A 14,757-nucleotide genomic window follows, 5' to 3' on the forward strand; every position below is an offset into this window, starting at 1 on the left:
TGCGTCTACACCGGCTCTTTATTTTCCCTCCCTCTCACGCTCCCTCCCCCCCTCTCTCTCGCACTCGCATTCGCTCTCGCTTTCTCACGTGTCTGAAGCGAGGTGTGGCAGTGGCTCAGGTGAGGGAGTGCCGTGCGCAGAGTGGAAGGAAGGAAGAGAAAGGGGAGGGGCCAGGGGCTTGGTAGTACAGCGCACCACGCCACGAAGTGCACGCCACGCTGAGCACCGTCCGTCGGGCAGCTGCAAGTGCATAGCCACAGACACACAGGAGGAGGAGGAAAAGACGACATACAAACGCGGTTTGTAGGCCTTCAAGATGAGCCGAAAACACAGTAACATTTGGAGACATTTTAATTGGTTAAAGTCAGATAACAATAGGGCAGAATGCCGTGTCTGCAAACTTAACCCCTTATAGCCTAATGTAACACATTTGATACACTTAGAATTTCAATATTTTGAGAATCTAATTTAGAAATTTGATTTTTTTTTTAATGATGGATGCAAGTCAACACATGCATCTGCAGGTTCCATGAGAAAAAAAAATCTGGATTTAGCTAAAAGACGACAAATAATCACTGAGAGAAGGAGCCGGATCAGCCTGTCAAAGTTGAAGTATTTAGTTTTCTTGAATGCAAATTTAAAATAAAGCAAGGAGTAGCTCATGTTTGTTAAAATAAAGCAAGGAGTAGCTTATGTTTGTTTTGTTCGCTGCTGCTGTTGCAGTTACTACTCACTGTTTTTGTTATGATGCAGCATGTTTGTTGTTGGTTGAAGTTTAATTTTGTTGCTTGTTTATTGTTTGGAGCCTTTTTGATGTTCAATAATATAAGTAAAAACCCTTTTCTTTGCTTGATAATTGTTGCTATTTGCATTCAGTAGAGTGCAATATTTAGTTTACAAAGTCATTTATCAAAATATATACTAAATTTGTCATAAATATTTAAAAGAAAAGCTAATGTTGAAAGAGCCGTTTGAGAGCCAAAAAGAGCCGGCTCTTTTGACTGAGCCGATCCAAATGAACCGGATCACCGAAAAGAGCCGAAAATCCCATCACTAATATATATTGTACACATGCAAGGGTGTTGAGCGGCTGGTGGGTTGATTGGTCAATGGCTGTGGCTGTGGGCCTGTGGCTGAGGCTGTGGCTGTGAGGGCTTTGATGGGTGGGTGTCCTGATGGAAAAAAAACAATTAGTTAAGAGTTCAAAGACGAGAGTCACAAACTTCAGGCTTAGTTGGCCGATGTACCAATGGGGACTGTCCGAATCATCTGGCAACTGCTTGCTGCCCAGGCAGCTCCTTATAAGCAGTGTTGATTGCTGATGAGCTGCAGGTGCACTCCCCGGTGAGACAAGATTGATTCCATACATCTAAACAGGAAGTGTTATAACAATAAAAACCAGCAGAGGGGAGTGTGAGCAAGGATCACCACAGTCACACGCATTTTAAACTGCACTATTTAAATTCTTGAAAGACATCAGGCATGGGCACTGGATATTCTTGTACCCTAGATGGCAGTATGCAGCTAAAATTGTCTTGCAATCCGCCATTAATCAAAAGAATAAGATTCTTTTATGTGCCGCAATGTCCCTAAGGTGATTTATATGTTCAATTCAGACATATAAAAACATTATAATTCAATCCGCATGCCAGACTATTCGAAGAATCAATAATTTATATGTCTGAATCTTTGACATTTATGAGCATAAAGCCAACGGTGGAAGTGACGTAGCGCAGGAAGTGACCTTCAGTGCCCAAAATCAACAGGAAATGAGCTGTAAATGCCCCTAATTCTACAGTAAGGGACCATAAATGCCCCAAAATCAACAGGAAGTGACCTGTAAATGCTCCTGTGGGCAGATGGGGGATTCTGTTTGTGCGAGATGCTCTTGTACCTCCTAGCGGGGCGCCGAGGCACTTGGTGAGTCAAAGCAAACGTGAGATGCCACCTGGCGTGAAAATTCACTCACATAACTAGACTTATTTGTCTCATGACGTTGTCCGTTTCGTGAAAATTTGTGAGGTGCTCGATCGTATCATGAGGTTCCACTGCATTATGTGTACATCTAAAATCCTCGCTCTAACTGGCTGTTGGTAAGTGAGCCACACAAAAAGACTGTATTAATTTAAGGATGTGCAAACATAAGCAACCAGGTCATTTTACTTTATTTTGTTAAACATTTTTTCCTCTTAACAGATTTAATTAAAAGCTGTTGATGTGTTGGCACATCCGGCGAGATACAATTGTGGAAGACAAAAGATGTGTGAATTGTTAACTGCAGGGTGTGTGTCTCTGATGTTTACTCTAAAAGCCGACGGATAAGGAGTTTTTAAAGCACATTTGTTTTCTGTGGAGGGAAAATTGTCGATTAATGCAGATTTATGCAGATTGGCTGGTTGGAATTCGATTGGGCAAAAGAGCCGCTGAGAGTCGAGGAGTGATTACTAATGGGCTTTTATAGCAGGACCAGCGAGTGGACAGTGGCCAGCTAATGTGTGTCTCTTGGGTTGTGTAGAAAGAATTTTAAATCTTGGCTGTAATCACACACGTTTGTATCCTGTTGCTGAACGTCTGCGTGTTGCTTCCTGATCATTTACAGTATTTATGTTGGCTTTTGGTTCAGTCGGTTCTTTCCATGTGTTGTGATTCGTTGTAACGTGCCTTTGGAAAAAAGCTAGTAGGTGGCAAAGGTATACCAGGACAGCAACAATACTGCATAACTAGCTAGGGCTGCAGCTATCGATTATTTAAGTAATCGATTAATCTATCAATTAGTTAGTTTGAATACTCGAATAATCGGATTAGGAACATTTCATGCGGTGCAGAATAAATTTTAGGGGATGTCAAATAAAAGCTTGCTAATATTGCACTTTCTAAAGAGCATTAAATGTGAATATAAAATAAAAATCCTGTGTGTTTTATCAAACTATGCAGACTTGCGCTTTCAATTCACAAGAGCAATAAATGCATTAAAAAAAAAAAAAAACACCTGATACCTGATCTTAGCCCCAAATGGTATTGAAAAATAACTAAATGAGGATTAAAGTACAACAAAAGAACAAATGGCCAACTTGCATAGCAAAAGACAGCTAGCTTAAATGCTATAAAATGCTAACTTTTTTTTAATTTTTACAATGCTCTTAACAAATCACTCAAACACATATTCCCACAAAAAAAAAAAAAAATACTTCTAAACTAAATTACGAATACATAAACATATTAGCTTGAACAAAAACTTACAGCCTTATGTTGGTCGTCTTAACAGGGAACAGCTGAATCCAGTCATGTTGGATGAGTTATGTCATTCACTGTTGCCACTAGAGGACACGCAAATCAATAAAACTAAAAGCAAACACTTTCGAAAAAAAAATATTACAATGCCACTGTAATTAAACCAGTGCTTCTCAATTATTTTCTGTTATGCCCAGGGGTGAAAGTGGCTAGAATTTCTTGCCGGAACTCCCAGAATCGAAGGACGCCACAGAGCCAGAAATGTTCTTTATTTATTTATTTATTTATTTTTGTGTGTGTGTGTGGGGGGGGGGGGGGGGGGCAAAACTACTGAAGTTCAAAGAAAACTGTTTTGGCACAGCTATTTCTATAACATACAAAAACTGATTTTTATTCAAAATAGTATTTTTTCAATGATTTGCAAAATAAAAGTTCACAAAAACAGCAATAACCCCAACCTCCATCTCCTAATAATTATTTTCCCTCATTTCCTCACATACTAAATGGCAAATCTCAATTTTACCTACTTAAGAACATAGAATGTATATTAAAATTGAAGTTAGTGTAAACATTTACTTGTGCTCTTTTTTTAAATAATAAAGATACAAGTAACAAACATTCAGAAAAATAAGTACAAATGACTTATAATATGCAGAGTGAAATAGAATATATTTTGATGATCGCGCAAACATAGACTTTTTTAAATCATAAGGAAATGAATAAGTACCCATAAGTACCAAGTATATGTCCAAAGTGCACATTGACAGCTAAGACGTTCTGAACCTCCCCATCAGAGCAAATAAAACTAAATATGATAAATAAGCTTCCTCAACTCTTTCCTTGCCCTTCAAGATTTGATCCATTTTCTGTTGCATTGCCCTTTTTTGTCGCATCAGTTCAATTCAATTCAATTTTTTTTTTTTTTTTTTTTTTGCTGTTTCAGAAAACATGCACATTTGAACCAGAGCTAACTATCTCTGCTGATCACATGTCAGTATGTCAGCCAATCGAATGGATAAATGAGTCCAGGCATTTTGCTTTGTTGCATGCATTCACACATTGATGTGACTCATCATTGTCAGACTCAAGATAATTGCAGCAGCTGGGGAAACCTCCATCACGTCCGTGGAATAAAATAATAAATATCGGTGGGAACGGATTATACTACACAAGCACTTTATTATGCTTGTTGTTAACACTTGTGTATGTAAATCTGATGTTAGTAGATTGTTTTCTTCTTGGAGATTAAATGCATTTGTGGAAGCCTAGCCTTTTTTTTTTTTTTTTATACATAGCATTTTGACAGTGCTGTCATATTTTTTTTAATCGAAGCAACGTGTACCGGAACTGCGTTCCAGCCCTGACTCTTATACCGGAACTGCGCTCCTGACGGTTCTGGCCCACTTTCACCCCTGGTTATGCCCCCCGCCACGAAGACGTAAACGTTTCGCGTCCCCCCAACTCTCTGCCGCCACTGTAAATAGTACCATTTGTCTCTAAAATTATTATTATACAGTAAGTACACCTCTGTATAACATTGTCCTTTTTTACATTAAAGGAAAAAAGTAATATAAATAATCTTAGAATTAAGTATAACTTTACTAACATTGTTTTGTCTGTAACCGAAAAGAGTTAAGGCGCATCAATTTGCCTGAATAAAAAAAGTCACATCCTAACTTTAAAAATACACTCAAGGAATATTTTTTTGACAATCTGATACTGAAAAATAAAACTTAAAATCAATCAATAATAATAAATTCAAATTAAACGACAGTGTCATTGGACAGATGGACAGTTTTTATTTTTGCAGCAGGCAGTATCATCTCCTTTGCCATGGTGTGGGGTTATCTTGCACTGCGCAGTGCATGCTGGTTTACTGCTGTAACATTGACAAAGAGGAACGATTTCTGGCAATATTCGGAACGTTTTCGCTGTAAAACAATCCAACGGCTTATCAATGTGATCGAAGTGTAACATGTTTAAGTGACCTGTTAATTGATTTGGCTTCCCGTTCTCCGCTGCAAACATTTTTACACACAGTAAACAGACTGGTCTTTCCTCGTCTCCTACTGTATTTTTTTCTGTGTGCTCTTATTCTGTTCAAAAATACTGCGCACACTCTGAAAATGAAAGCGCCACTGCCACCTACTGAGTGGGTGTGCAAGTACACTTTATTCTCGTACGGCAAAAAAGTATGCGCCACCCCCAGCATGGCTCTGCCCCCACTATTTGAGAAGTACTGAATTAAACGAATGCTCAAAGCAGCAAAATTTAATTTGAAGCTTTTTTGTAATCGAATTACTCGAGTTAAATGATTAATCGTTGCAGCACTATAATTAACAATACCATAAATAGGTCCAGTGGCTTCACTTTATTTACTGCAAAACTTTTTCATACAGTGTATCACAAATGTGAGTACACCCCTCGCATTTCTGCAGATATTTAAGTATATCATTTCATGGGACAACACTGCCAAAATGACACTTTGACACAATGAAAAGTAGTCTGTGTGCAGCTTATATAATACAGTGAATTTATTTTCCCCTCAAAATAACTCAAAATATAGCCATAATATCTAAACACCTGGCAACAAAAGTGAGTACACCGCATGGGAACTATGTACATCCCTAAATGTCCAAATTGAGTACTGCTTGTCATTTTCCTCCCAAAATGTCATGTGACTTGTTACAGGAGTGCTGTCAGCATTGCTGCAGAGATTGAAGAGGTGGGGTGGGGGGGGGCATTCCCACCACCATGCTTGACTGTAGGCATAACAAATTTATCTTTGTACTCCTCACCTGGTCGCCGCCAGACAAATTAATCTTTGTCTCATCAGACCATAGGACATGGTTCCAGTAATCCATGTGCATTGTTGACATGTCTTCGCAAACTGTTTGCGGGCTTTCTTGTGTAACGTCTTCAGAAGAGGCTTCATCCTGGGGTGACAACCATGCACATGTAGAGTACAGCGTATGGCCTGAGCACTAACAAGCTGACCCCCCACCTCTTCAAGCTCTGCAGCAATGCTGACAGCACTCCTGTAACGAGTCACATGCCATTTTGGAGGGAAAGGGACAAGCAGTACTCAATTTGGACATTTAGCGATGTACAAAGTTTCTAAGGGGTGTACTCACTTTTGTTGCCAGGGGTTTAGATATTAATGGCTATATTTTGAGTTATTTTGGGGAAAATAAATTAACTCTATTATATAAGCTACACACAGACTACTTTTTTTTGTGTCAAAGTGTCATTTTGTCAGTGTTGTCCCATGAAAAGATATACTTAAATATCTGCAGAAATGCGAGGGGTGTACTCACTTTTGTGATACACTGTATGTTTGACTGATATCTCAGTTGGAAAAGCTACTAATTAAAGTCCTTGCCTAAATTCTTTGAGACCCATTCCCTGTCAGCTTTTTTTATAATAACAAACGCCTGGTTGTCTGGTGCAGCTGTTCTTAAAACCTTGTGATGCCCTTGGCAACAACCTGTTTCAAACATTTTCACTTTTGTGTTTGGTTCACATGAGCCTTTTATTTATGGTCAGGAAAAGAAGCTAACTTTTGAGAAAATTCCTTGTGTTAATGTTTTTACACTCTTTGTAGAGTTTTTTTTTTTTTTTTTTGTCATTGAAAAATAAGCTTTAGGAAAAGACGAGCAGTTAGTGCAAACATATGACAGATTATGTAAATTACTGTATTTTTACTTGTTTTTCTCCGAGGGAAATGAAGAAATGTAAATGCTTTGTGTATAAAAACAAAAAACACTACTAATTATTCCTCGATTGTTCTCATGTTAATGTAGCCTTTTAGCAGCAGCAGCACTTACGGAATTAAACATTATTTTAGACCTATGCTTCTTGATTCAGACAATTGGAGTTGGAATTTGCAACCTCTGTTCATCTAAATGTAATGTTTTATTCATTATCTGTGTACGAGTCTTAATTTGTGTTGAGTGGAATAGACGTATACACTTAACATATTTAGAACATTCATTTATGAGTTTCCCATTAAACAGTGCTGAGCAAATGACAATAAAGATAATTAATCTTTTCTTTTGACTGAGGAAAAGGGGACCGAGGACGTTTTCACTAAATGCTTGGCTTTTCTTATAAATGAGCAGGCTGTTTTTTTGTTTTTTTTTTATTTTTTTATCAGATCGAGACGAAGATGCCCGCTGCTGACTTAGAAAAAAGACTGAGACGCTTTGATAGGAAAACAGTGTCAAATATTCACACTCGTTGCGTTTGTGTGAGAGGGAGATTATTCACAGTATATTTTGTAATTTCCAAAAGAAGCTGATTCAGACTCCTGCAGCATTTTCCAGCTCTTAGTAATTAGTGGATGTTGAGAAGAAGAATTATCTCCTTCAAAAGCCTTTCATGGGGCTGATAACCACTGAGTGCATGTCTGCTGTCAGTCATCTGAATTGCCTCGATTGGGCAGAAGATTATCAGGGTTTTATAATTATTAGGAGGTAATTAAGACCGAGGTGTGGATTGTTGGTCTTAAATGTGAAATTATTGAAACATGGGCAAAAAAAAAAAAAAAAATTGTTCAACAAAGAAAAAGGCAAACAATGCTAATAAAATGAATATTTTTGTAACAGCAACTGTCGCAGCACACTGAAAATGAAATGGTCATCACAAACCATGTGTTATCATTTATATCTATTCAGGTATTCCCCGGGTTAAGATGTACCCGATTTACATTATTTCAATTTCACGACGCTGGAGTCTCGTCCACTATTTTGTCTCCAGTCGTTTGTTGTTGTTGTTGTTTTTTTTTTTTTTGTTTTTTTTTTTTTAAATAATGTTGACTTTTGTTTTGTGATGCATGGTTTTATTTTGGGGCAGGAAGCATAGAGCAGGTAGTACTTTCACACGCAAGTAAGAGCACATGTACACACGAAGACGAACGAATTTGCGCACACGAAGAAGTCTTGCAGCCGAGTGAGAAAGAGAGGGGAAAGAAAGCCTGCGCGCACAATTGTTGCTTGTGAGGCATCCAATAACACATTTTGTACTGTTTATTGTGCATTTTCTTTTGTGGTCAAATACTTGGAGCGAGTTAATATACATTTTTTTGATGATGTGCAGACGCTAACTGGTACATGCTAATCGTTTGTATGGTTTATTATTGCTATATCAGCAGCTAGTTATAAACGCTGAATTGAATTGCTTTTATTGAAGATGAAACTGATTTCATTTTTATTTTTGTGTTAGTTTCATTCTGCAAGTGTTGATGTCATGAGCAGCTGAATAAATTCAGCAAACCACACGGACGTCTGACATAGCTCACTGTCTTGCTAGGACTTTGCGCCAACGGAACTCGTTCGTAACCCAGGGACTACCTGTACATATATTTAAAATGAACTTTGTCTGTGTGTCTGTCTGGGTGTGTGTTTGTTAGGAATGGGAACCTCTTGGTACCTCACAATACGATACGATTTGTGATACAAAGCTCACGACAACAATGATCTCACGATATGATAACACAACGATTATTGATACATTGGTCAGGAAATCTTTCTGGTATATTCTACAAAACAACCAATTTACAGAAAAACAAGCCATTTTGATCCTTCTGCTGTGAGTTTACCACTTGTAGACGTCCAATCCATTTGAACTGGGAGGGTGGCAGCGAATGAAACCCTCACACTTCAAACGGGCCCCTTCCACTTCTATGTCCGTCAGTGGCAGCCAATGCCAGGCAACAAGGTAATTTTGAAATGGGAGGTCCAATCCAAATAGATTGGACGTCTAAAGTGGTCAATAGCAAGCAATGAGTTTAATTTGGGGGTATTTCAGGTCATTTGCTGATGATTTTTAGTCACTTCCTGTTGAATTTGGGGCATTTCATGGTCACTTCCTGTTGAATTCGGGGCATTGACAGGTCATTTCCTGTTGGTTTGGGCTTACAGAAGAGAAAGCAGTGACTCAAACTCAACAGGAAGTGAACTGTAAATGCCCTAAAATGAACAGAAAGTGACCTGTAAAAAAAGGCGTCACTAGACCTAATACAATACAGCGGGGCAGTGGCAAGCGAGCAACTTTTTTTTTTCCACAAAAAGTTAGAAATAGCCCTTTAAACTGTATATAATTTAATTTCATTTTCACCGTTCCTTTTGACCAACGTCACTTGACCAAGATACAAGTTTCTGTAAAAAAAAAAAAAAAAAAAAAAAAAAAAAGTGAGTTTCTACATCAAAATTGGGACATCCCTTGTTGATAGTCAATTCACCTCTGCTCATGCTCATCAACTACCATCTCTCCTTCACCTCTTCCTGAACTCTGCTGGTCTACTTTAAATGGACAGAAATGGGACTGTATCACTATAACTCACATATTCCTCCTCGCTGATTTATCCTTGCTGTGAGCGAATAACTTTCTAATATCCATTTGCAAGAGTAATGCTGTTTGAGCCAAATAGAAATAAATTGAAAGCTGGTAAATGAATCAATGTATTGAAAGCTGGTAAATGAATCAATGTGAAATGGTTCATTTGTATTTGATGCATTTATTCAGATTTTCAAATTATATTACAGTCCGCTCGGGCGAATTTATCGTGATTTATCGTTATCGAGGTAACGCTGCTCAGTTTACCATGATAAGTACTAAGTGGGATATGTATGTCCCGATCGATCGGGTCCGATCACGTCATTTTCAAAGTATCGGAATCGGCAAAAAAATATCGGCCGTGCCTTTTTTTAATATATATATATTTTTTAATTAAATCCTTTTCTAATTGTATTTAATGTTACAGACATAATATGTTACACTCATCCAGAGTCTTTAGTTTAGGCTTAAGGTAGGGTTATCAGTTATCAGTTTTTTTTAAAAATGTATCACGTTAAAATATTTAACGCAATTAATGCATGCATCGCACGACCCACTCACGCATTGTCGCGCTCAATCTGTAATGGCACCATTTTACCTATATAGAGAGATAAATGGCAGCGTAAAATGAGCAGAGTGAATTTTGGCAGTCTTTGGAGCTTTTTTTTAATTGGCTAAAGTCTTACAATCCCTCTCCCTACGATTAGAAATATCATGGGAAGCAATGTGGGGAAGCAAGGTAGCAATTGATCTTTTTCTTAACACCTTATTTTATTTCCCAACACAGAGAAGATATATCAATTGGTAGCACTACGCACAGTCATGGTTCCACTTCCCATCATGCATTGGGGCATGGCTACAGTATCATTTACTGAAAGCTCTACAAATACACTAGATGGCAATATTTAGTCACAATATACAAAGTCACAAGTCTTTCTATCCGTGGATCCCTCTCACAGAAAGAATGTTAATAATGTAAATGCCATCTTGAGGATTTGTTGTCATAATAAACAAATACAGTACTTATGTACTGTATGTTGAATGTATATATTCGTCTGAATTTTATTCATTTTTTTTCTTAATGCATTGCTAAAATGTATATGATCGGGAAAAATTATCGTGAATGATTGGAATTGAATGGGGAGCAAAAAAAAGCAATCGGATTGGGAAATATCGGGATCGGCAGATACTCAAACTAAAACGATCGGGATCGGATCGGGAGCAAAAAAACATGATCGGAACAACCCTAATAAGTACTAAAGGCCATATCGCCCAGCCCTAGTATCTATATGAAATTCAAAACTTGAATAGGAGTTGGTATTTTGAGAAAGATAAAGGTCTGACATTGGAGAAAACGGAAAGAAGGTGGACTTCAATGAAGACAAAAATATTTTCATATTTCTTAAGATACACAGGAGACAATCAGCTGTAATTATAGCCCATCCCTCCTTGTTAATGCACTCATAGGGAGGAGGTGTCAGCGGGTTAATGGGGAAGCTAATGGTTAACGTAGAAGCTCTCTACATTTTACTCCCCCCTTCAGAAGCTGATGTTTATTGTTCTACAATATGTCACACGCTGTCTGTTCCGAGTGTTTTCATTAAGTGTGTTTTAAGCATCAGAAGGAGTCATTTTGGGGGTGGGTTGAGTCTTAAAAGTAGAGGGAAAAATTATTTTCTGAGGCATGAAAAGTTTCCTCACGAGTTGGCTTTTTGATGTGAATGAAAGATATCACAGAAACATGGAATATTTAGTAGCACACCCACACAAAGACTGATTTTTCTGCAGTGGTTGGAGATTAATCTGTATGGATGTGTAAACCTCTGGTAGGCTGACTATTTCACTCCTTCGTTTCCCCCAGAATGATACAAGTGTGCTGTTCTTTAAAAACCTTTGGAGTTTCAGGGGAAAAAATGCATTGAGTTGAATTTAGATTTAACCAACCCCTGTTAGTTTGAGATAATTTAGATTCATTGGTGATATTTGAACATCTCATATCCAGTTTTCAACCTCAAGAAATTAGTTCAGGCTAATTTGCTAATTGTTGTGTGTTTACGCCTGGGTTTGGCATTGTCCCCGGGTTACATATCCCACATTCCCACGCTGGCGACGTAACCCGAATTTCCTCGTAAGTCGGAATTAACCCCTTAACTACCCCTACAAAAAACCTATACAAAAAGTCCAAAAGTATTGTATGTTGTTTAATGATGGAGGATACACTGCCATCTGGTGGCAGTTTTGGGTCTGGCTGGACTGTCGCCTTGTATGACTGAGAAGAAGACTCAGACATCTGACATGGATAAAGGATAGCTGCGCTCTAGTTTGGCCCACATAATTCTGTAAGTTGTTTCAGCTAATATATGTTTGTTACGAGGGGGCCTATCTTCATCAAAGCTGACCGAGTAGAAACACAGACAAAGAGCTTTTTACGTTGAAAATTATTGGGAATAAATGCTTAAATCCCTGAATTCTTTATAGATATGGGCATAAAACAGTCTGGATTTTTTGTTAAAAGCAACAAAAAAAAAAACCAAAAAACGGGCAGTTAGCATTTCTTTTACGTAAATATCTCGAATGTGCTGCTAGTGTTTAAGCTACTGTGGCGCCGCCTCATCACAACAGAGAGCTTTTTACGTTTAAAATTTTTGGAACAAATGCTTAAATCACTGAATCCTTTTTACATATGGATGTAACACAGTCTCGATTCTTGGTTAAAAGCAAAAAAAAACGGGCAGTTAGCATTTACTTTACGTAAATATTGCGAATTATGACGCCAATGCCGTAGTAGGTTAATTTCTCCCATTAATTTTTTTCACGTTTCAAAATACATGCATGGTACGAAAAATATAATTATTACCTTGAATCCTCGAATAAATCACTGAGTCCTGAGACAATCCTTCCTGTTTGTATGTGGTACAGCTTTCGTACTTTTTCAACCTAAATCCGGCGTTGGATAGCTTCATGTGTTGAAAAACTGCAACCGACTTCGACCGACTGAAGCGGAGTGTAGGACGGCCCCCCACTGGAAGGCGGGGCGCAGTGTCTGGCGAATGTGACCCGTCAATATCAATATGAAGTCTATGGTTTGTATATGCATTTGTAATTAAGTTTACAGCTAAAGTTTGTTGATTTACGTGTGAGCAATTTGCTATGAGAATTATAAATACGTTAGCATTCATAGCATTTAAGCTAGCAGACTTTTGTTCAGTAAATTAGGCAAATTTTATCGACTAAATTCACATGTTGATCAGACTACATGGACGTTTGACCAGCAACTGTTGTGTATCAAGTGTTTTATTGTTAAAATGCGTGTTGTTTTGAACATAACTGTACGTACCTGTATGTGTATTACAGCTTTACAAATTGTCAAAAATGAAGGAATTAAAAAGCTTAAAAAAAAAATCACCATTGCCTTGTTTGCTGTTTGGAAAGCTGAACAACTTCACGGTCAGTGAGGACACAACACATATTATTAAAGTAAAGTAAAAAAAAAATAAGATACTGGGAGTGACAATAGGGTACTGTTTATGCGACAAAAAAAAAACAAAAAAACAACTGGAGACAAAATGGTGGACGAGACTCCGGCGTCCAAAAGTCGAAATCTCATAGGTCGGGTACGTCGTTACCCGAGGACTGCCTGTATTTAAAAAGAAACATCAAAAGTATTATTTTGTAAAGTTGGCAAATACAATGGTACTTCTACTCATGAACGTCTCTTCATATACAATTTTCAGGCTAAGACACAGCTCAACGGGAAAATCTTGCCTCATGTTACGAAAGAAATTTCAGGATACGAAAGGCAAAAATACAGCATGGCTGGTACTCGCAGGTCCCAGAGTTTACTGAACGTAACATACTTACAGTATAGCTTTCTCTGCCTTGGGCCTGGCATCCCTGGCATCCAATTGGCTAGGACGGACCCCTACTGTACTGTGTGTGTATGTGTGTATCCCAGTGTCCTCGTGTTCCGACAGCTTTACATGAGTGTATTAACTTTTATTCTTTATTCATTTTGTTTTTAACAATTTGCACAACTCTGGTTTTATTTTTATTGTCCAACAACGTAATTGTAACATGTATTTGTTACATGTGTTGATGTTTTTTATACATTATAAAAGATTTATGTCTGAATTTTGGGGGGGCTTGGAACAGATTTATATGGGGCATTTATATGGAAAATGCGTCTGTACTTACAAAATTCTTTTAGTTCAGAAAGTACTTTTAGAACCAATTAATTTCTTAAGTAGAAGTAACACTGTATACTAAATTGCCTTAAAAGAGTTTTTATTTTTTTAATATTTCTTTTTCATTTATCACTTACACTGTCAGTCACAATAATGTGCATGTATTCTGTATTCTGTTTCTCTCTTTACAGAGCTCATCTCTTCACCAGCCTCAGGTTTATCATAATCTTCATTTAAACCAAAAGAACAAACCAGCAAATCTGTTGCAATGCTCCTCTCCAACGAGTCTTTCCCTGACGTGACGTTACAACGGAAATTCGAGGAACAAGAAAACAATGGGTGCAGCAACAGAAGTGACAGCCAGCGTTGTAGCAACACAGAGTGCCCTGTTAAATTATGAAAAAGAGCAAGCCTCTGAAATCCTCAGTGATCAATTTCCAGGAATTTTTAAATAAGCTCTTATTTTGAGTCCGTTTGAAAAATATTTTTTTAAATGAACAATCTCTATGAGCACCACCTTTATTATATATGAAATTAGTCTGCAAACTGCTGGACGGCTTTTGCTAACTACTCAACCTATGCTCTTTGATGATTTGTGATATCCGTATTTTGTTTGATAGAATCAGGTTTTTTCCTTTAAATAATGAATTTACATGAGTATGGATAGAAAATGAAATAACTTATTTAGTACAAATTTTATACTTTGGAAAACGAGCCATGTACATTTTTGGGATTGGAGAAAATAAATGATTATATTCACAAGTGTTTTTTATCTATTGATACAGTACATCCACCTGACCTAAGAGTTAATACAAAAGAACTAATCAGAGCACTTTTGTGTCCACCATAAAAAATGAAAGTATGAAAACAATGTTTAGAAGATAATTTTATATTATATGTTCCTGGTGGCCAAAGTAGTCATGTTTCCGGGAACCACTGTTCGAACTGGACAAAATAGGACTGTTGTGACTTACAGTATAAGAATATCCTTTCTAATATTACATTT

At 37.6% G+C, this 14,757-nt stretch overlaps 1 protein-coding gene across 1 annotated transcript in view; it reads left to right on the plus strand.

Moving 5' to 3' along the window:
* Positions 1-14,506, plus strand: part of mbd2 (methyl-CpG binding domain protein 2) — a 46,739-nt gene extending 32,233 nt beyond the window's left edge. Inside the window, exon 7 of the mRNA XM_057818182.1 lies at positions 13,943-14,506. The gene's annotated coding sequence lies outside the window, so the exon portion shown is untranslated. The remainder of the gene's footprint in view (positions 1-13,942) is intronic.
* Positions 14,507-14,757: the final 251 nt, after the last annotated feature.

Source organism: Corythoichthys intestinalis, chromosome 17 (assembly GCF_030265065.1).
Source record: "Corythoichthys intestinalis isolate RoL2023-P3 chromosome 17, ASM3026506v1, whole genome shotgun sequence".
Classification (NCBI taxonomy): domain Eukaryota; kingdom Metazoa; phylum Chordata; class Actinopteri; order Syngnathiformes; family Syngnathidae; genus Corythoichthys; species Corythoichthys intestinalis.